Source organism: Rattus norvegicus, chromosome 3, assembly GCF_036323735.1.
Source record: "Rattus norvegicus strain BN/NHsdMcwi chromosome 3, GRCr8, whole genome shotgun sequence".
NCBI lineage: Eukaryota > Metazoa > Chordata > Mammalia > Rodentia > Muridae > Rattus > Rattus norvegicus.
The window spans coordinates 25,258,404-25,282,426 of NC_086021.1; the positions used below are offsets into that span (position 1 = coordinate 25,258,404).

A 24,023-nucleotide genomic window follows, 5' to 3' on the forward strand; every position below is an offset into this window, starting at 1 on the left:
GTGCGCGCAAGAAAAAGGACGTCCTAAGAAAGAAAAAAGGCCCTCCCGGTAAGTCCGCAGACAAGGGAGTGTTGAAATTTTCAGATTCCAGCACTTCCTCCTCTACACATAAACCAGGAGGGGGAGCCAGCCTATACCCTGTGAAAGAGCTAGAAGTGCTGAACCTCGACAGTTCTGAAAGCTCTGAAAATAAAACCTTAGACTCAGAGGAGGAGGCCGAGCTAGATGAGGAAACAGCTAAATATGAGGAGGAAAGATATTACCCCGATGAATGTAGGGGAAGTAATAGAAGGCTTCTAGTGCGGCCGCCACCAACGGCGCCCCCTCCATATGAGACACGCTCAAGCGCCTTCTCACTAGTCCCCGAGAGGGTGAGAAGAAAGCTGAGTATGACATTTCCTCTCTTTGAGACTCCGGAGGGAGGACGGGTCCATGCCCCTGTTGAATATAATCAGATTAAGGAATTAGCGGAATCAGTTAGAAAGTATGGAGCCACGGCCAACTTTACTCTAACACAACTCGACAGGTTGGCCATGACGGCATTGACACCAGCTGATTGGCAGATGATTGCTAAGGCAGCCCTTGCCAGCACGGGCCAATACATGGAATGGAAAGCGCTCTGGTATGAGGCAGCCCAAACACAGGCCAGAGCGAATGCTACGGCCTTAATAACTGAGCAACAGGAATGGACTTTCGAACTCTTAACAGGACAGGGCCGCTTTGCAGCTGATCAGTCTGCTTACCACTGGGGCGCCTATGCTCAGGTCTCCAGCACGGCTATTAGAGCCTGGAAGGCACTGTCCAGGAGAGGAGGTATCGATAATCAACTTACAAAAATCATTCAGGGACCCCAGGAAAATTTCTCAGATTTTGTAGCTAGAATGACAGAGGCTGCAGGACGAATCTTTGGCGATCCTGAACAAGCAGCACCGCTTATAGAACAGGTCGTTTTCAAGCAAGCCACCCAGGAATGCTGAGCAGCCATAGCCCCCCGAAGAAATAAAGGGCTACAGGATTGGCTTAGAGTCTTCAGGGAACTTGGAGGGTCCCTAACTAATTCAGGCCTGGCGGCCGCCATTCTCCAGTCCCAGCGACGCCACGTTAAAGGGACGGATAAAAGATCATGCTTTCCATGTGGGAAAACAGGCCATCTAAAAAGAGACTGCAGGATGACAAAAGGCGACAGGGGGTCTGCAACCCTCTGTGTCCGATGTGGCAAAGGCTACCATAGGGCTGACCAGTGCCGATCAGTGAGAGACATTAAAGGCAAAATACTCCCTCCTTTGGAGACTCGGCCTAATGAGATGTCAAAAAATGGGCTGGTGGGCCCCCGGTCCCAGGGCCCTCAAAGATATGGGAACCGCTTTCAAAGGGCCACGACCCTGGTAGAGGAGGTCCCCCAAGAGGCGACACAAAATTGGACCTGCATGCCGCCTCCGACTTCTTTCTAATGCCCCAGATGGGCATTCAGCCAATTCCTGCTCAGACTGTGGGGCCTCTATCCCCGGGAACCATAGGCCTTGTCCTTGGGAGAGGATCTCTCGCCCTACAAGGACTGATAGTCCATCCAGGCCTTGTTGAAGCTCAGCGCTCTCTTGATGTTCAGATTCTTTGTTCAAGTCCCGATGGGGTTTTTTCCATAAGTAAAGGAGATAGAATAGCACAGTTATTACTCCTTCCGTGCTTCCAGGCCACGATACAGGATACCAAGGGACCCATGGGGTCCACTGGTCATGATTCGGCATATTTGGTGGTTCACCTTAACAACCGCCCAAAATTGAGCTTAGAAATTAATGGAAAGAAATTCGAAGGCATACTGGATACTGGGGCTGATAAAAGTATAATTTCCTCAAAATGGTGGCCTCAATCACGGCCTACCACAACATCTTCTCACTCGCTACAAGGATTAGGCTACCAGTCATGCCCTATGATCAGCTCTGCCACTCTAACTTGGACAACTGCCGATGGCCGACAGGGACAATTTATTCCTTATGTACTTCCCCTGCCTGTTAATCTTTGGGGGAGGGATGTTATGCAGACCATGGGACTGACCTTATCTAATGAATACCCCTCACAAGTGGCCCACATGATGTCAAGGATGGGCTATAAGGAAGGGAAAGGCCTAGGGCGATTAGAACAGGGTCGTTTCACGCCCATTGAACCGATCGCCAACCCCCATAAACAAGGCCTGGGTTTTTCCTAGGCGCCATTGGGGCAGCACGACCCATACCATGGAGGACGGAAGATGCGGTGTGGGTTCCCCAATGGCCATTAACCTCTGAGAAATTACAGGCAGCTACAGGACTGGTGGATGAACAATTAAGATTGGGACATTTGGAGCCCTCCACCTCTCCTTGGAACACCCCAATTTTTGTAATAAGGAAAAAAATCAGGAAAATGGTGACTACTCCATGACTTGAGGGCCATTAACGATCAGATGGAATCCCTTGGACCCATTCAGCGGGGCCTTCCTATACTCTCGGCCCTACAAAAAGATTGGAATTTGGTAATAATAGATATCAAGGATTGTTTTTTCTCTATTCTGTTTTACCCCACTGATAGGCCCAGGTTTGCTTTTACTGTCCCATCAATTAATCATACTGAACCTGATAAAAGATACCAGTGGAAGGTCCTACCTCAGGGCATGGCCAACAGCCCTACGATGTGTCAGTTATATGTTCAGGAAGCCCTCAAACCAGTCAGGGAGACCTATCCAAATTTACTGTTAATCCATTACATGGATGATATATTGAAGTGTCATAAAGACTTAGAATTACTCAAACAAGCCTATTCCTTATTACAAAAAACCCTTAAACAATGGGACTTACATATTGCTACAGAAAAGGTCCAAATTGCTGACACAGGTCATTTTCTAGGGTCCATTATTTTCCCTGATAAGATTATACCCCAGAAACTGGAAATCCGTAGAGACCACCTCCATACTCTTAATGACTTTCAGAAGCTCTTGGGAGATATCAACTGGTTGAGACCATTTTTGAAAATCCCTTCCGCGGAATTAAAACCTTTGTTCGAAATATTGGAAGGGGACGGCCACATCACCTCCCCTCGTGTGCTAACTCCCGCTGCAACCAAGGCCTTACTAAAAGTAGAAGATGCCATAAAACAGGCCCAATTGCAACGCATTGATTGGTTTCTGCCTTTTTCACTCTGTGTACTAGATATCAAGGATTTACCCACTGCAGTTTTATGGCAACAAGGTCCACTGTTATGGATCCATCCACATGCTTCCCCTGTGAAGATTATTGATTGGTATCCAGCCGCAGTAGGACATCTGGCTATTAAGGGCCTAAAAGCTGCCATCTGTCATTTTGGGACTCCACCCCAATCCTTGATTATCCCATATACACCCTACCAGGTCCAAACTCTAGCCGCTACCTCTGATGATTGGGCAGTGCTGCTCACATCCTTTACAGGGAAGATAGATAATCATTATCCTAAACACCCCCTATTGTGTTTTGCAAGATCACAACCTGTTGTTTTCCCTCGCGTCACATCCCACAGACCATTAAAGGAGGGGATAACAGTGTATACGGATGGGTCAAAAACAGGGGTGGGAGCATATGTGGTAAACTCCCAAGTATTCTCACGACAATATTTTGAAACCTCACCCCAAGTGGTAGAATGCCTAGTGGTCATGGAGGTCATTGAAAAATTCCAGGTTCCTCTAAATATTGTTTCAGATTCCTCCTATGTGGTTAATGCTGTTAGTATTCTTGAAACCGCCGGTATAATTAAAACCACTAGTAAGGTGGCAGATATTTTCCGAAAAATCCAAATTATCCTATTAAATAGAAGATTCCCTGTATACATTACTCATATACGGGCCCATTCTGGACTCCCTGGCCCAATGAGTTCAGAGAATGATTTGGCTGACAAAGCCACAAAAATGATAGCTGTGGCCCTGGCCTCTCCTTTAGAGGCCGCTAAAGCCTTTCATGGCAATTTCCATGTCACCTCAGAAACTTTACGCCGCCGCTTCTCTATAACTAGAAAAGAGGCACGTGATATAGTCACCCAGTGCCAACAGTGCTGCCAGTTCCTCCCAGTTCCTCACATCGGGGTCAACCCGAGAGGAATACAGCCATTGCAAATCTGGCAAATGGATGTTACTCATAATTCTACTTTTGGAAAATTACAGTATGTGCATGTATCTATAGACACATGTTCTGGCATTCTACATGCCATCCCACTTACAGGAGAAAAAACAACACATGTCATTCAGCACTGCCTTGAAGCATGGAGTGCTTGGGGAAAGCCAAAATGTATAAAAACTGACAATGGCCCCGCCTACACATCTCAAAAATTCCGTCAGTTTTGTGCTCAGATGCAGGTTACCCACCTGACGGGCCTGCCCTACAACCCTCAAGGACAGGGAATCATAGAGCTTGCTCATCGGACGCTCAAATCATATTTAATAAAACAAAGAGGGAGAATTATGATAGAACTCCCCCCAACACCCCGAGTGGCCACTGCTCTGGCCCTTTTTACCTTAAATTTTTTAAATCTTGATGAAGCTGGACAAACAGCGGCTGAGCGACATTGCTCAGAGCCCAAGAGGACAAAAGAATTAGTCAAATGGAAGGATGTATTGACAAATGAATGGAAAGGCCCGGATCCTGTTTTAATAAGATCCAGGGGAGCTGTCTGTGTTTTTCCACAGGACAATGAAAATCCCATATGGATCCCTGGACGACTTACTCGGAGCATCAAAGCAAGTGATCAAGAAGGGACTGGGACTCCTGCACCTCCTCACTCTTCTTCCATGGATGCCAGCAACGGTGCAGGGCGAGCTACGATGGGGAATAATGTCAACCTTTCCACTCCTGATGCCGGTGATGTACCACTAACAGGGATTTAGGACTGGCCTATTTACCTAAGGATCCACAGGTTGAACGACTAAAAGAAAATAGGACTATTCCCCTTAAGGGCAGCCTTTGTTTTGGCATATTCAACAAAACAGCTTTTGATCTCCCTTGCATTATGTTATGTAATCAATCTTCTGCTTGGTTAAGGGAGGCCACATGGGGAACTGGTGAGGAGGACATTGTGGCTAACGCCACAGTTCTCTATGGTGGTGGCCTTACATTGGGTTAATGGTAGCTGCACTGATCTTATGCCCATGGCGATGCTACTTGGAGGAAAGTGCGGAAAGGGACGGTTGTCATTTTCCTGGACGGGGAACATCAAACCTGCTGCCTCTGTCTGGACAGCTACTCATATAAAATATCGCAGTAGTTACCCACATGCCTCGCTTTATCCCGATCCCTGTTGATACCCCGGGGATCATGACCTCATTTAGAGGAAAAAGAGATTTTGGTATTTCTGCAATTATTGCTGGCATTATTGCTACGACAGCAGTCGCTGCCTTGGTTACTGCCTCGGCATTGGCCTTGTCAAATTCAGTACAGACAACCCAAACTATCAATGATTTATCGGTCACCGTCTCTGTGGCTCGGGACAGACAGGCCTCGGCCAATACTCAGAGACAGGGAGGCCTTATGCTTGTCAACCAAAGTATAGATCTGGTCCGAGAGCAATTAGACATTCTATGGCAACTGGCCCAGCTTGGCTGTGAGCAAAAACTCCCAGGCTTTGTGTCACCTCCATATAATATGACAAATTTACCCGAGCTGCTAATCTGTCTAAGAGTCTTTCACAGCATCTGTTACAGAATTGGACCTCGGAGTTTGAACAGACACTTCGGGAGCTGAGAGCGACCATCATTCAAGTAAATTCTACCCGACTTTGACGGAGCGATTGTCGTCCTGGATCACCTCAGCAGTCTCTTATTTCAAGGAATGGGTGGGAGTGGGATTTTTGGAGTGATCCTCTGCTGTGGATTAGTGTTACTCCTCTGGTTGCTTTGCAAATTGAGATGTCAAACAAGAAATGACAAAGTAGTGATCGCCCAGGCGCTTGTAGCCCTTGAACAAGGAGCGTCAGCCGATATCTGGTTGACCATGCTCAAGCAACAGGTCGCCGGCTGGACAGCTCTTGCACTCCTAGAACCTCGGTTCATTGCACAGGATTAGAGTGTCCGGCTTGAGCAGCCCATGAGGGGTGACAAGCTTAGCATCGCACAGGGAAGTTCTACAAAATACGCTCTCTGGAAGGCATGTCATATTACATGAAGGTTTCTGCCCCAGTTTTCCCTCCCTCGAAAAATGGCAGTGCGACGGGTCGGGAGTGCCCTGGGTCCCAACAGCAGCCTAAGGGTATCTCTCTTGTACAGGTTCGCCAACTTTGTACGAGGATATGACCTCTGTCTTCGCCCTCCTATATCTGGGTGTCCTGTTTGCTTAAAAAACAGAAAAGGGGGAGATGTGAGGAGTTGTCCTCACATACTCCATTACAAGATGGCACCGGCATCCGGCAGAACGCATCTAGTAAAAAGGGCAATATGCAGGCGCCTGGTAACTTCCCTACTCAAAGGGACACGTACGCTTTGGTACGTCATCTGGCATAATTGGCAGCGACCAGTCAGAGAGTGACACGTCCTAGGCGAGGATAGTTTCCTATATAAGGGACGGTTATTCCTCACTCGGCGTCTCTGCATTGTAAGCTTATGCTCTCCCTCTCAAGACGCATTAAAGCTTTTCTGCAGAAGGATCCTGTGTGTGCCGCGTCGTTCCTGCTGGCGAGATGTAGCGTGGGACACATGTCCCTGAAGGACTGTCCGGGAAATACTGCTGCTGCCCTAGCACACTTTGCTTCAGCACTGAGCCAGGCGGTGCCTCTTTAGGGGGGGCAAGTTTTCTGCCTGAAATCAGTGAGTGACGATTTCAGTGTGAATGTCTGATCCCTTGCTGTCCTTTCAGTGCTCTGGCTCATGGCAAATGACTGAAGAAAACCTTAGTTAGACTCACACCCAGCTGTTTGGAAATGGTCATGGAATTGATAGCACACCCTCAGGGAAAGAGGAAGACTCCCTTTGCTCACTCCCAGCCTCGCCCTGCCAGCTCTGGATTTCTAAGTAAGGCTGAATCTGGACCATATTTACAGGATTTGGCGTTTCTGATTCATGTTTAATATTTAGTTAAATAAAGCTTGTGAAGGGCTGGAGAGATGGCTCCGAGGTTCATAGCACTCACCGCTCTGCTCTTCCAGAGGTCCTGAGTTCCATGCCACAGAAACCATATAGTGGCTCACGACCCTCTGCAAAGGGATATCCCATGTACTCTACTGCCGTGTGTATATGAAAAGGGCTTTAGTGTACTCATATAAATGAAAATCAATAAATAAACCTTTAAAAGAATGAAACAAAATGAAGCTGGCAAAGAAATTGAGCATCTTAAAATGCCAGGCACGTCTATCCACTCCTTTTATTTTATTTCGTGTGTGTATCACATAACCACAGAGGTGGTTCCCCTTTTCTTAACCTCGATAGCCCAACTGGGGCAGAAGTGCAAACTATCATCTCCCTATCTGGGAGTGGAGTGGTTGGATACAGGGAGATGGAACATTTGCAGTTAGTAAAGTTCTGCTGTCGGTTTTTTTTTTTTTTTCCTTTCCTTTTTGGATAGATATCGGGAGCTTTTTGTTTTGTTTTGTTTTGTTTTTTGTTTTTTAAAGTACAAATTTTGTTTTCTGTGCAACATTCTGATCATAGTTTCCCATTGCAAAGCTCTTTCCAGATCCTTCCTCCCCATCCACCACCCCATTGTACCCCAGGCCTGTCCTTATATGTGGTTGATGCATACCCAGGTGAATCTCCATTGGAGAAAGCACGATATTCCCATCTCCTATGACTGTCAATGGCAGATGATTTAAATGCCGGTGACTTCGGACTTGACTCCATTTTCCCCTCGGAGAACTGGGTTTGGATCTGTTGAACGAAGGCAGGCCCTGGGTTTTGAAACAAACAAACAAACAAACAAACAAACACACCAAAAATTATTTAAAGCAGGCAACAACTGCCTGCACGCCAAGAGACTGTTGACTCCTCTTTGGAGCTAGTATGATGTGATGCTAAATAAAGTAGAATCCACACAGCACAAAGGGAACACTTTACCAAATTATGAGGAAGAGGGAGAGAGAGAGAGAGAGAGAGAGAGAGAGAGAGAGAGAGAGAGAGAGAGAGATCTGTTTATCTCCCTCCTCTAGTTTTTCATACTAGAGATTTCATCTTCCTCTGTCTCTAGTCCTGGTGGCTTTACTGCTGGTTTGGGGGGATTGGGATAGGGATAGGAAGAAAAAAGTCTTGAGTGCTGATTTTAAAGCTCTCTCTCTAAAGCGCTCTCTCTCTCTCTCTCTCTCTCTCTCTCTCTCTCTCTCACACACACACACACACACACACACAAACACAAACACACACACACTTCCTAGGATGGAAGAAAAAAATGAAAAGGAAGGCACCCATGGTGATGCATGACTTTGATCTCACTTTGGTCTCAGCACTGGAGAGGAAGATAGGAAGGCCTATCTAGATGCAATGTGAAGAAGGCCTATGTCAGATTAGTTAATGGCTAGGGAACTGTTACCTGGCTAGTCTGCCATTTTGTTGCAGTTACTAATATTATAAGGACACTTTCTCATTGGTTGTTTCTGCTGTTACTGCTGGAATTCATTACATATTCTGTGTGATAACACACTCAGAAACCAAACACTGTGGAAGTCAGTCTAACTGCTTTCTTTGTTGTCTAGTTACCCGCAATAATTTGGACCTGAACCGAACACCCAGCAGCATTTCCCGCACCCACTCATGTATAAGCTTTTATAAGCTGGACCATCAACACTAGAGCGACAGTGCAGACAGATTTGGAACCGGATTTCCATTTTGAGTTTTTGTTTGTGTTCTTGTTTTTTTCTCCTGTCCTGTCCTGTTCTGTCCTGTCCATCCTGTCTCTCTGTCTGTCCATCCTGTCTCTCTGTCTCTCTGTCTTTCTGTCTGTAAATCCACACATGTAGTTCTTTCCACGTCTTATGTTTCAAAACAAATAACGCTTGTTGTGCTCTTCATTCCATTCAAGGGTACTATTCTATAGATCAGAGGAGCCCCCTTTCAATTCTCCACAGGTAGTGATAACTGGAGTGTTCAGTGCGACTAAGCAGGAATTATATGGTTGCCGCCATTATGCTTGATCTTACCCAAGGAAGGGTTGCGGGGCATGGTTGCCAAGATGGCGAACAACAGACAGTGATTGAAGAGATGGAACAATAACCTACAATTCTCCCTCTCTGTCACTGTTTCTCTGTTCCTCTCTGTCTCTCTTCCCTCCTTCCCTCTCTCCTCTCTCAGACCTGAATGAACATTGGAACTAAAGTAAATGTACAGTGAAAAGAAACCAGGTGTGGTGCTGCATGTCTTTTATTGCATCACTCAAGAGGTGGAGGTGGGTAGAACCCTGTGAGCAGACTGCAGACCTGTTCCAGGTACTGATTTTCAGGGCTTATGTGCAAAGACCCCTGACTCAACTAAAGAAATGGAGAGGAAATTAAAGAAACAGATACAATTAACTTGGAATAAACCAAACAAACTAAGGAAAAGGAAAAGCAGTATTGGGGAGGACTGGCTTACAGAGGAGGGGCAAACATTTATTTGCCAGTGCCTCCTCAGTTGAACACACACACACACACACACACACACACACACACACACACACACACACACACATTGAGAGAGAGAGAGAGAGAGAGAGAGAGAGAGATCAATCTGTTAATCTGTTTGTCTCCCTCCCCTAGTTTTTCAGACAGGGTTTCTCTATGAATTCCTCTGTAGACTGGTTGCTTAGAGGGCAAAGCTGCTGGCTGTTAAAGGTCTAGGTAAAACATGAAGGCCTGAGGGAACTGTTAAGGCCTAAATGCCCTGTGAAGGAGGCCTACATCATGTATACATATATACACACATATTCATATATATGAATATGTATATGAATGTGTATACACTCAGGTATCCTTTATTTAATTAGCTTATTTTGAATATAATTTCCATGCTAATCAAAAAGAGGAAATTTTCTTTGGCATCGGATTCTTCTTGGACAAAAAATGGATATAAATAATCACATATTCAGATGTTATGTCTAATATTGAGAAGATATTCCCAGACATGGTGTTAATCCATCATAGTCCATGTGTGAAAACAAAACAGACTTAGTAAGAATTTTGACAAATGGATTTTAAAAGCATACAGGGTTATTAAGAGCAGTAGTAACATTTTAACTTGATATTTTATATATTTACATTGCAAATGTTATTCCCTTGCCTAGTTACCCACTCTCCCACACCCCACCCCCTGCTTCCATGAGGATGTTTTCCCTCCCATTCACCCATTTGCACCTCAATAGCATGCCATTCCCCTACACTGGAGAAAGGGGCATTCACAGGACCAAGGGCTTCTCCTCCTATTGATGCCAGACAATGCTATCCTCTGCTCCATATGCAACTGAAGCATTAGGCTTTTACATGAGTACTATTTGGTTAGTAGTTTAATCCCTAGGAGCAGTGATTAGTCTAGCTAGTTGATATTGTTGTTCTTCCTATGGGTTTGCAAACCCTTTCAGCTCTTCCTTCACTCCTTCATTGGAGTCCCATGGAGTCCGATGGTTAGCTTCAAGCGTGCTTGTCTATATCAGTGAGGTTCTGGCAGAGTCTCTCAGGAGACATCCACATCAAGCTCCCATCAGTAAGGACTTCTTGGCATCAGCAATAGTAACTAGGTTTGCTGGCTGCATATGTGATAGATCCCCAGATGGGGCACCATCTAGATGGCCTTTCCTTAAGTCTCTGCTCCACTGTGTTTTTGTTCCCCCTTCTAGGAAGGACTGAAGTGTCCACATTTTGTTCTTCATCCTTCTTGAGCATCATATGGTCTATGAATTGTATCTTGGGTATTCCAAGCTTTGGACTAGTATCTACGAACTGGGTTAATTCACTCAGGATGATATTTCCTAGTTCCATCCATTTGCCTAGGAATTTCATGAAGTTATTGTTTTTAAAAGCTGAGTAGTACTTCATTGTGCAAATATGCCACATTTTCTGTATCCATTCCTCTGTTGAAGGGCATCTCGGTTCCAGCTTCTGGCTGGAGGGCCTTTGCACTAGAACTCTTCCAGTCTGATGTCTCTCTCTCTCTCTCAGACATGCTCAAAAGTTTTTGTCCTGGGTGATTCTAGAATTCCATAAATCTGGATATAGTATTTTGTGTAAAATTACGAAAGCATTTTAATTAAATTAAAATAAAGGAAAAATAAAGTTAAAACTATGGAAAAACTCTCTTCCAGCTTAATCTTTTCTTGGTTATTATCAGTATCTAAGATACATGCTGGGTGACAACAGCAAATTAAGAATTACCCTGCAGTCCCTTAACCATTTTCTATGTATCTGTGGTGTTGTGTGTTGTAAGAATGTTGGTGGATGTGAGTGTGTGGTGCATGCCTGTAACTGTGTGGCTTTACCCATCTGTGCATGTGTTTTTGGAGTTCTGAGAGGGATTTCAAGCATCTTCCTTAGTGCTGTTCACTGTTCTTGACATAGTTCTCTTGTTGAACTAGAAATTTAGTGTGGGATTGGAGAACTGGTCAGTGAGCCCTCAGGATTCAGAGGTAATAGTTATGTGTAGCTATCCCCTATGCCTGGCATTATGTATACATGCTGAATATTCACACCCAGGTCCATACGTTTCTACCCACTGAGCAATTTCCCAGTCCTAGAGTGGTGAATGTTTGCTTAAGATTTGATAACAGATCTTAATTGTTTTCTGTTTTTGCTTTTGTTTGTAATTTTCCATAGATAACTCTGCAGGTGGATATTATAAAACACACCTGAATAGACCAGAAAATAAAAACAGGAGGAGATGCATTACAAGCATTTCTATAAAACCGTATTTTGCATACTTACCTTGTGAAGCACAGTTGATATTTCTGGGTTTGCCTCTTATATAAACAGCATAGTTTGATATAAGGACAGTTTAGACTCTTTAAATAGAAAAGGAATAAGAGAGATACATCTCTTGAAATAGTATAGAGAATTTGATACTTTATCACATGAGAATTAAAACTGAGCCACACAGCCTTCAGCAGAGGAAATGAGGGAGAAGTGTGTATATACCTTTTGCAGCACAGTCTCTGGAATAAAACAAACAGGGACATTTAAATAAATATATAGCAGTGTTTAAGACTTCATTTCTCTTCCAATATTTGCAATTACATAGTCAAAAATTATATCTTGTAGTCATAGATCACTGTGTTATCTAGGATTGCACGATGAGGATGGCATAGTGGCAGTATAGCAAAATAACTGATAGGAAAAGCAGAGCAGTCACCCCATTAGGATTCATATGAATTGCATTTCCTCCCTGCTGGGAACTAAGCAACAATGGGTGAAACTGTACAAGTACCTCTGTAGTAATTTGGTGTCTTGGAGTTATGTCCCGAGGATATACAGCTGGAGCACATGGTGTTCAATTTATTTTTAGTTTGTCTGATTTAAAATGTGATTGCTGTTAGTAAACATTTTTGTGAAGATTGCTTGAAATTTATTTGCACTTTATTAGAAATTGTAGAATCATATTTATAATTTGCAGTCCTGGGGGTATTGGTGGTTGTACATGGGGAACAACTAAGTCAGCAAATGATTAAGTCAGACAATGCTGACGAAAAGAACATGGGATACCACAGTTACAGCTGCCTAAGAACTGATATCCACAACCTAAGGGAAGAGTCTCTTCCCTCAACCTTGACTCCTTTAAGACATTGGCTTCAGCATCAGACAGGCCTTGACAAGTTTGATCCTGGGTAAGGGCATAGAACTAGTGTTCCAGTTATTCTTTTGTCCAGGTCTTTCAGACAGCCTTGGGCAGTCCTGGCTCCCCACATTAATAGGTACTTCATAGTATTCATAAGACTTTTCAGCTGGATGTGACTTTTGAATTTTCTTTCATAAGCAGGGAAGTGTTAGATCACAGTCCTGTCTAACTGGCTGCTTTCCTCAAACCTGCCATCCCCTTTGTAACCTCAATATAATTGATAAGCAACATGTTCTGTGGCCTTGTAGTCTCTCTGTCCCTTGCATCTGATTCCCAGGCCCCAAAAACCTTTAATGGTAACTCTGCCTCCACCTTTTTTCTTTCTGTGATTCATCTATTAGTCTAGATCACAAGGTATATATCCTACCCCCAAAAAATCGTAGGATTGAGGGACACCAAAATCCTATAATTTCTTGGAAATTAAAAATCTTCACTCTCCTATCTTTGTCTTTAGTATCCCATCATGGTTATATGTGGCCATGATGCAATAAATCACTTCATACTCAAGGACTTAAGCATGTTTTCCCTTCAGGACACTCGACACACAATATATGTGCTGCAGTAAAAATAAAAACAAAAAAACAAAACAAAACAGAACTGGTTCCCAGGTATACCCTGGCTGTCTCACTCCCTTAATATTTCTGGTGCCATTGGAAATAGCAATAATTTATCTCAGTGGCTCCATGCTGTCCCATCTACTTTCTGACACACTATTCTTCCCAACACGGCACCCTGTCGGGCTGCTCCTCCCTCATCCACAGCCCTCTTGGTTGGGTTTCCATCACGCCAGGCATACACATCCCAATTCTTTGGTAGGCCCATGCATCTGGCCACCATACACTCTCTTAAACTCAATTAAGTTGCCTTATGAAAGAACACATCAAACAATATTTTCTGATCCAATTGATAAGATATAATTTGCCAATCTAGACAGCACAAAATCCTTTACACACCCATCCCTTGAGAATAGTCATAACAACCTGTAATATGTACAGAGAGGCATCTAAACATCTACTGCCATGTTCTCTGTGCTCTCACATTCTCACTCTGGCTTCCTCTGCCTCTCTAAAACTTTTCTCCCACCCATCCTTCCTTCTTATCCAATGACAGGCCTGGTTCTATCCTGTACCTCCCTTCCCTTAATAATGACATCAATCTACTCTTTTACCCTTTTAATTAAAAAAAAACAGAAACTTTTTTCTCAAATATAAGTTGAGCACAACTATTATCATTCTGTAATTTAAAAGTATCAGATGTACCTAACACCCAGCCCAACTTTTATCAGTTAAACAGAACATTTAGTTATATATTTTAGCTTTTAAAAGGCTTAAAATCTGTTATATCCTGGCTAGCTCATGTATTATCTGATAACTAACTAATTAAATATGTATTCTCAAAGTTAAATAGTCTGAGTGGGTTGTAAGATTATACTAAGTTTTCAACCCTGCCAGTAATCTGAGAATGAGCCATATATCTGTAAATATAGGAAGCCTAGCATGGCTTCTAGAACTGAGACAGGTTATAGAGACAATTTTCTATTTGCACAATCCCCTGTGAGCAACACGTGAGAGCAAGTCCTCAGGCTTCTGGCTTAGGATCATCAGACAGACTTTTGAAACACTGAATTTTGAAGGGCTAATCATTCTGGCTTGGCAGAAATTTTCAGCCAACTTATTCTGCAATGTTTCCTTTTCTGGCCAGTAATTAGTCTGTAGAAGAATTGGAGCAATTTTTGCATAGTGCCTATCTGCCACGATAAATCACCTCACGTGGAGGTGGAGATTTTCAATTTCTTCTTTGAATATACCAAGGGGGAGCTGGTGGGAGCGGGCATGTCTCAATGAAAGTTAACATTAAATGTCATATTTTGTGGACTTCTGGTGTTTTTTAGAAACCATCTAACTATATAAGCAATCTGGACTGTTGTCCATTAATTATCTTAATAAATTATCTTGAAAGCATTCTAACAATAAACTTAGAGACATGAATTTGCTATTTGGCCTTAAACTCACGTGCTTAATCATCTCAGCTTTATTTTTTAATAGCAGAAAAGGACTGGGTATAAGCCATCTATGCTGAAATGTGTTGTATGGGCACAATACGTGTACATCAGAGTAACAATATTAATTTTAAATCAATGAGAAATTTATATTAAAGAAAATCTTAAAAATCTAAATTTGTATCAAATACATTCTGTGCCAATGTAAAAGATCATAATTTTAGTTTAGTAATAAATATAAAAATAATTATGTACAGCTTGAAGAAACCATTGAAGAGTTTTTGCCCCAATTCCCTGGACTTTGGGGGACTAAAAGTAGTTATTCTAAGGTTGTTTTTCTGAGGAATTTAGAAATGCGTATAATTTAACTGGGAGGAATTAGCTCAAACTGATTATACATAATCTCAGTCGGTGAAAAACCTTGTATTTATTACTAACCTAAAGTTTTAATCTTTTACATTTGAAAGTATATTATAATACATTACATTCTCTCCCATGATCTCTTACGATGATCTCTTAAACAGTGAAGAAAATTTGTACATCTTTTAAACTCATCTATTATTTCTAGCTTTATGTTTATAAGCTATTTAGAATTTGTCTATAGAGATATTCTATCTTCTGTTAATTAAGTAAACATTTGTCCTTTCATATTTTTCTTTATTTTTTATATAAAGAAATATACTTGTATGCACTCTACATTCTCTTTACCAAATCTCACCACATTTCCTATGATACATATCCTGACACCATGTCTTCATCTGTTTAGTTTTTAGATCTCATCAAAGAATCAGAATCTAGTGTCACTCGTGAAGGGAATCTATTGAAGCACAAGCAAATTACCAAGGCAATACCCCCCCCCCCACAAAATGAATGATTCTTCATTCACCAGTAGCCATCAAATGCCAAAAGCCCCTCAATATGGCATTGGCAAGGGTTGGTCACCCCATCTAAGCCCTGACTCTAGCTGGCTTGATCATGTGAAAGTATTGTGTTAACACAGGTGCTGTGGGTTCATGAGTGTGATAACCATGAGCTGTCCAGAGGACAGCTTTTCATTCTCTGTACCTAACAGCTATCACAATTTTCTTGATACAATAGAGATCAATTCAATGTTCATTGCAAGAAGGCAGGAACATACTCATCTAATTATGATGGAGATGTTATTAAAAATTTTTTATTTATGTAAATGCCTTTTATTTATGTAAAATTCCAGAAAATTTTATTTCTGTTTATGGTCTGAAACATCTTCCTTTCATTCATAACAAACACAATGATAGTTCTAACTTTTGAAGTGACATTATAATATAATGTATATGTATCAAACTTTTCTAAATTTGTGTGCATGTGTATCCCATTTTTAAGAGTATTAAGTTTTTCTTAATGTTTTCTAGCTGTATTAATATGATCATAAGATTTTCTTTTTAAGTAAAATAACTTATGCATTATTTTACTAACATAAGTCTTAATTTTATATCTCAAATATTATTTTCTATTGCATACATAGGTGAATTTTAGTTGTTAACATTTGGTTGATCAATTAGTTCCTTGTTTATTAAATTGTAAATTTATACTTTTGTGTTGAAACTAACTTTTGTAAAGTTTGCATACGTAATTTTCATATTTATTCAGTTGATATCACGTGATTCATAAAATTCTTTCTCTTCAAATAACTACAACATAGATTTTGATTAGTTTAACGAACAAAGACTATTAAATGCACCTGTAGAAATTATTGATTTGAATATTGATTTGAATAACTATAGAGAATAATTTGATATTAACTACTGGGTAGGAGTGTGGGACTGCATTTTAACTATCTGAATTATGCTGTTTCAAGGTTATGTTAAATGACTTTTTTTATAGATATGTACAGTATTAACATGACTTACATTCAAATCATTGTTCTTTGTCCTTCATTTTCTTTTTGACTTTTTTTAGTTTTTCATATTTAAAAGCGGTTTTAAATATATGCTTCATGCATCTGTACATGTGTGCACAAATGAGTACAGGTACTTGCAAAATGTAGGAGAGGGTACCCAATTTCCAGAGCTCGATTGACAAGTAGTAATGACCCACCAAGTATAGATACTGGACACTGAACTTAGGTTCTCTACTAGAGACCAAGGAAAACCCATGAGCCTTTTCTATAGGTCCTGATTTTAATTTTTGTTAAGGGTTTAGTTCTGTGTGCCTTTCTTATTCATGAAAACAACTTCGTCGAATTTGATACAAACAATTTTGTGTAAATATACATCTTTAATTAATTGGGATTCAAAAATTTGGACTGTATTTCCTATTGATTTTAGTAAGATGATATCATGCTGATATATACTATCAGAAAATCCGGCATGAAGTCACCATGACTGAAAATAGGAATAGAGAAGGCTTAAAAAATTGTACTTCATTAAAGGTTGACATGTCCACAATTCCTCTCATTAAAGTAAGCTCATATGTGGGAAAAGATACTTCAAATCAATCAGTTGAGGATTTGTCTTATTCTTATACTATCAACTCGGCTCATTTACATTCTACCACTGTGAGCAAATTCCCTCCCCAAGTGACTGCCATGTGGTTATTATCATTGTCTTTTTGAATTTTGCTGTAAATATGGCTAGTTTGAAAAATTTGAAACTTAATGAGGCTTGAATGGACTAAGAAAGAATCACCAGCGTGTCATCTGCTCAGTCCTTTTCTTTTTCCTCTTTGCAACACCTCGAATTGCCTTCATTTCAGTATGCATCCACATTTCAACATTTAGTGGTCCTGAACAGAGTGGGGAGCTTGTCAATGAGCCAGGAGCCAGGCCCACCTATCTGCAAACGATCTGTGAACATGGTGACACAGAGCTCCTCTGGGTCCCTGCCCAGGGTCTGAGGAGCAACACTGAGGAGCAGAGTCAGGGCCTCCTGCTCCAGCTGTCAGACTCCACTCCAGACCCGATGGGTGGTCAGGGTGACTGAGAGCCCTGTTCAAACCTCTTCAACGTGTAAAAACAAAGCAATTATGGGAAAAGGAACCAACTCAGAACCATGCGCACTGAGGACTCTCCACATGGCCTTTCTCTAGGCATATATCCTAGGACCCTGAGCGGTGGCCCGTCTGAGTCGCCCTGTGACTGCTCTGTTCACCTCTAGACCTGAGCTCAAAGCTCAGGAGCTGATGGTGGTGGCAGGGCCGCAGACCCAGCGCTCCCTTCCCAGGCTGGTGGCAGGTGAACAAGTGTGGTCCAGAGCTAAGGGAGGGAGGCCAGGCGTTTTCAACCTCATCTGATGGCTTCTGGCTACAGCAAGTGTTGGGTGGTGATGGGCAAAAAGGGACTTGAGGAGGGGAAAGCAGCACCCCTTGATAAAGGTGGGGAGACTGGAAGCTCTGAATTCCTCAACCGCGGCCAATTTCAGGGGAGGGGAGGTTACAATCTAAGCTTTGACCAAGGGTGGGAGTGGAGGAGTGGGGACCATGGCTTGGATGGGGCAATCACTTAAGACTTAAGAAAGCATGGGTACAGCCAGAGCACCCCAAGCCTAGTGATGGTCAGTCGCACAGCTGCTACCTGAAACCTCCCCATCTATTCTATGGGCCACCACACAGCTGTGGCAGAGGGCGGGGCGGGCAAAGGCATATCCAGGCCAAGTGTCAGCAGCAGGTGATTGTGTGAGACGTGTCTGTCCACAGTTGCGTTAGCTATGCCCACCGCTCCCAAAGGAAACTGATTTCAACACACCTTATTGATCCCAGAAGTTCAACCAGGCAGACAGCGGTTATACTCGACAGATGATGTTACACAGCACAACTTAGGTATTTCAAATGGACAAGAAGTTAGTATGAGAGCAGTGTCTCAGGATGAAGTCTGAGTGGAGCTTCCTCTCCAGTACTTTGAGGTCTACAGATGGATCTAGAAAATTCACTACTGTGGAAAATGAAGACTTGGGTTGGATGGGGAAGGGAGGCCGGGGCCTTGGTGACTAATGGCTGTAACACTGTCCTTCTGGTGGCTGTGGCAGCTTCATGTTCTCTTTTGACATCATCAAGTGCCTCAGTTCCTGCAGGATAACTTTGATGCTGTGGGAATTCTGACACTTTGCCAACACTGCCATGGCTCGTGGATCCACCACTCCATTGGAACTGCTCACGCCGTTCATATTGACTCTTGTTACAAATCTCACAGACTGGGATGCTTCTGGATACTAGAGTGGCCCACACTCTATCTTAAGGCTGCATATTCGGTTTTCATAAATTGTTCATGGAGGCCCAATTATCATGCCTGTCCATCTTGTGAGTGTCATGTCCTCATAGTCCTCCAGACCCTAGCTAACTGTGCTGTCGCCTACTCCTTTCTGGCCTTCTTCCAGCTCTTCCAACAGTCGGATTCAAAGGACTTTTACTCCAGAGCCTGTGGTGGCTGCCATCTTGCATCGCTATCGCTCGAAGTCAGTCCTTCCTTTCTTCCTCTACCCCTCGGTCACTAGCTCCTTCCCTCTCTCTCTCTTTCTCTCTTTTTTCCACAGGGTCTCATAAACCCCAGACTTGCCTGAAGCTCACTATATATCCAGTGATGACTTTGAATGTCTGATATTCACCAATAAATTATAGATACGAACAACCATACCTGATCTTGTACAGTTTTGGAACTCATCCAAGGGTGTCTTCCATACTGGCATGTAGCCTGTCAAATGAGCGACTTACCAAATCTCTTCCTGTTTCTTCCTTGTTCCCTCCCTCCCTTCCTTCCTTCCTTCCTTCCTTCCTTCCTTCCTTCCTTCCTTCCTTCCTTCCTTTCATGCTTTCTTCCTTCCCTTCTTTTATTTTCCTTCTGTTCTTTCTGTTCATGCATTTTGTTTTCATTTTGATTTTGAAGTTAAAAGCTATTACTGAAGTTTTCACTTCTTGAAACCAGAAAGCATGAGCTGTAGAGCATTTAGACTTTCATATGTAGAAATCATTGTGTACCTATAGCAAAAACTATATACATTAAAGGTGACAGAAGCATTATTGTCTCAAAGTACTGGCTCTCTTCTTCAATTATTGTTAGAAACTTTTATTATTATTAATAGTCCACATAATCTAATATGTATACTATGAACATCTGCATTTTGAAAATGACAAAGGGGTATAAATTATATTTTCAATGCAGTAACACAGAAACAAGCATTTTTCTAATATTCCCATTCTAGAGTTAATATTTTATCTATCATGCAAATGTATTTTAGAGAAATTCATTAAGGATTCTCCTCTTGCTTAATTGTAGGTGACATTATCAAAACTTCTGAGAAAACAGGAATTCCAATGTGATTGTACTTAATATCTTAAAGTTGAAATTGGTACAAAAAACAACACTAGGATGAATTTTTTTATAACTTCTGATTTCATTGAATAGGCATTAGATTAGACATGGCTTGTGTCATTCTTAGAAGTTCTTACAAGAAAGTAACAGGAGAATTCTTTTAGAGCTTCCATAATTCGTGTCATTATTTGAAGAAGATGCTTATCAGTTTTATCTGAGGTTACTGTCTAGGTGAGGTGTTTCCAGGATGTTTTCATCTTATTACAAGAAGTCACAGAGAGCAAGGTGACAAAGAAACTTTATTCAAAAGCAAAGTGAGAAACACTGGTATTCAGTGTAGCTTTAATTTGTGGACCTCTCGAGAAGGAGGAATTGTTTACTCAGAGTTCAGTGTGGATATTTCTGTTTTGATTGACTTTTTTTTTGATTAGGCAAGCCTTAATTTACTGTGAACATCAGTTTCCATGATGCATTTGATTTAATCAAATGCATATTCAATTATCATTAGGTATATGACATTAAGGATCTTTCCCTTGAAAGTTTTTCCAGAGGATTCAATACGACTTACTGAGTATATACTCTAAACTGTCTCAGGCCAGTTGAAACAGATTTCTCCCTCCAGTATGTGGATATGCTCTTGAATACTTTTGAATGGAAGTTGATCATGAAAGAAAAGTTTATAAACAATGTTATGTGCAGGGAGTCTTAGTCCATTGTTTGGTATGTATACAGCTTCATGCAGGTGAGATGAGGTGAGCAACTTCATTGTTAGGTATATTTCTGGAAGGTAGATGTTTATGCAGCCTAAGTCAAGTGAAGTCCCAGGTTGAAGAGCTTTTCCCATACCTATATGCCTCATTCAAGGAATTTTAGTGCTTTTGCTTGTATCGTTACTTAGGCTACAGTACAGCTCACTGTTTCTTTGATGTTTGCTCAGACTCAGCTCAGTCAGTGACTGCATCTCAGTAGCTGCTGGACTTATTTGGCTCTTGTTCTTTGTCTTCCAATTTAATGGTATCTTCTTCAAGGATCATACAATTTGGTCATTTTATGAATATTTATGTAACTAGTCATAAGCCCTTATCAAATGATATCCAAGTCTCCTATGCTGACATAAAATGGAATTGTCACTCCAGAGACTTGCTGAGCTTCAATATGAACTTCTAACTTCATGATGAGTAAATAACCTTCATCAATTGCTTATAAGAAATTCATTTAAATTTTGACAATTATTTTGGGCCAGCAAGAGGGAAAAAGGACTTGCAGAACAAGCTTAACACCCTCACTTTAATCATAGGAATCCATAGATAATGACCCATTACAGAAATTGGCCATCTGGCCTATACACATGCTGTGGAATCGGAAGACCTACGTGAGCACACACACATGCAGCATACACACACACACACACACACACACACACACACACACACACACACACACACATACACATCAAAAAAATAGTAAACTTATGTTTTTAAAATTTTCTAATATTAATATGTCATGCCCTTACTTTATTCTGACAACTGATTTATTTTACCTATGTGGATCCATGGTTCACAAAATAGTATTCATGATCAATGGCAATTATAAAGGTCAAGTGGACATTTTCATGAGTTCAAGGTTATAAATTATTAATTTAATATTCCTCAACACGTGACCACCAAGAATTAGTGTGTGTGATATGGTGTGCGTGTGTGTGTGTGTGTGTGTCTGTCTGTCTGTCTATCTGTCTGTCTGTCTCTCTATCTGTGTCTTCATGCCTATGTGTTCAAGCGGAAGACAGAGAAAGTAAATAGTATCCTCTTTTATGATTTTCTACAATTTTTTTCAATTCAAAGCCTTTCACTAATACTGATGCTATCTTGCTGTGCACAAGCTCCAGAAATTCTTTCTCTGTCATCATAGCACTGGGGTTATAGCTGTATACAACCATGACTGTTTTAAAGTGCGGGCACACAAATTTGAATTCTCTTCTTTCTGCAGCAAATTCTTTCCCACACTAGGTTATCTCTTATCGTCACTTCTGAGTAACTCTGAAGACTGCTGTTTTCACTCTCTGTAAATTTGGTAAATTATATTTACAGTCAGGATTCGGAATTTCTATGGTCTGATAATAAAACCTGCCCCATGTCATCTAAGAGCTTTTAGAATGTGGCCATTGCTATTTACTTTTCATAATTTCAAATGTCTCCTCCTAAACAGAAATCAATGTGTTTTGATAATCATAATTTAGAATGTTTCCAACTGATTTGAAATGTCACCTCAAGTTGTGAATTCATTTCTTGTTTTGTATCATGATATGATTTGGGCTTCTGGAAATAGTAAGTTCAAGCAGAAATAAAAGTTTAGACATACTGTATCTACACAGCTAAGGCTTAAGCAGCCAACAAGCATTTCTCTAACTGACATGTTTACAAAGGTGTCCTGTGAAAAAATAAACTAAAAAGTCAGATATTTTGCTAGTTCAACACTCTGGGTACAAGTAGTTGAAATGACTGATCTTCTCTGCCAGACTGAGGATTTCGCTTTCCTCCCGATGCACTGCAGTGTCAGCAATCAATGTTGTCTCTTTTCTCTTGATCCATCTGACTAACTCCAGATACCTGATCTAACTGAAGCAGTGATTTGAAATATTGCTGCATTCACTGGCCATTTCAGTATAGAAAGAACTGGAAATGATATCTAAAAGGACAAGACTCAAACTGAGCAATGCATACTCTAGGTAATGCTGCAAGGTAACATGGTGATCAACATAGTTGGTTTCTGACAGACCTGTGTTTCATCTGTGGATGTCTGAAAAATATAACACTGTGAAAATCTACATATTCTTAGAGATGTAACATTCCTCCTCTGTTCACTGTGAGGATAAAATTAAATTGATCATGCAATAGTCTTAGTGGGAACTATGTCAAACTAATAAACATACATGATAGCAATTGTTATTGTTGCTTATCTAAAACCTAATAGAATACATATTCTATTGAACTCCACATGACTTTTCCTTTTCCTCCTCCTCCTCCTCCTCTTCCTCCTCCTCCTCCTCTTCCTCTTCTTCTTCTTTTTCTTCTCCTCCTCCTCCTTCTTCATTCTTCCTCCGCCATCCTCCTCCCCTCCTCTTCTTCCTCTCTCTCTCTCTCTCTCTCTCTCTCTCTCACACACACACACACACACACACACATACACACACACACACACACACACATTATATGAAAGGAAGATAGATGGAGTCATCAAAGATGAAGTTCTAAATAGATATCATATGTCACCATGTAAAACATTCGGCCAGGAATGCCTTGCATATTCTTAAATCATTGATGAAAGACGATACCATAGATCACCCCTCCCATCACAGCCCATTCTTCTGGGTATTATTTACTCTCTATAACATGATAATAAATGTTTAGTGCTGAGGATAACATACAATGTCAAACATGGAGAAGTACCCAGAGCCCAGATAAATGTTTCATTCCTATTGACTAATGCTTATGATGCTGGAAGGGAAAAATATTTAGATATAAGCCGTATAATCTATAACAGTCAGTTGGTTAAAAAAATGTACTCACTTAATAGTGGTATAAATGTGTGAATAAACAACCTCTTTTCTTTTACATTGTATTTGAGCCCCACTCTGTGAGACAGAATTCATATCTGACACAGATAAAGCAGCCACAAACCTGAGAATATATATGTATATATGTATATATATGGACATGTATAAATATGTATATATATACATCTATATGTATATACATGTGGGTGTTTGTGTGTGTGTGTATTTGCACATACATTTAGAGAAAAGCAATAACTTTATTATTCTAAAGGAACATAGCAATAAAGTGAATGGCTCCTGCTAATGTACTGTTGTTATATGTGTAGATCAGTGCCATGTTCAGCCTCCGTAAGAGAAGCTTTCTTTCAGTTGAAGGGAACTAATATAGAGTTTGGATAGTGATGGAATTTTGAACTCACTATCATAA

The 24,023-nt window shown here is 41.3% G+C and overlaps 1 pseudogene; it reads right to left on the reverse strand.

Moving 5' to 3' along the window:
* Positions 1-18,401: 18,401 nt before the first annotated feature.
* On the reverse strand, positions 18,402-19,168 carry LOC134486050 (ubiquitin-conjugating enzyme E2 variant 1-like; annotated as a pseudogene).
* Positions 19,169-24,023: the final 4,855 nt, after the last annotated feature.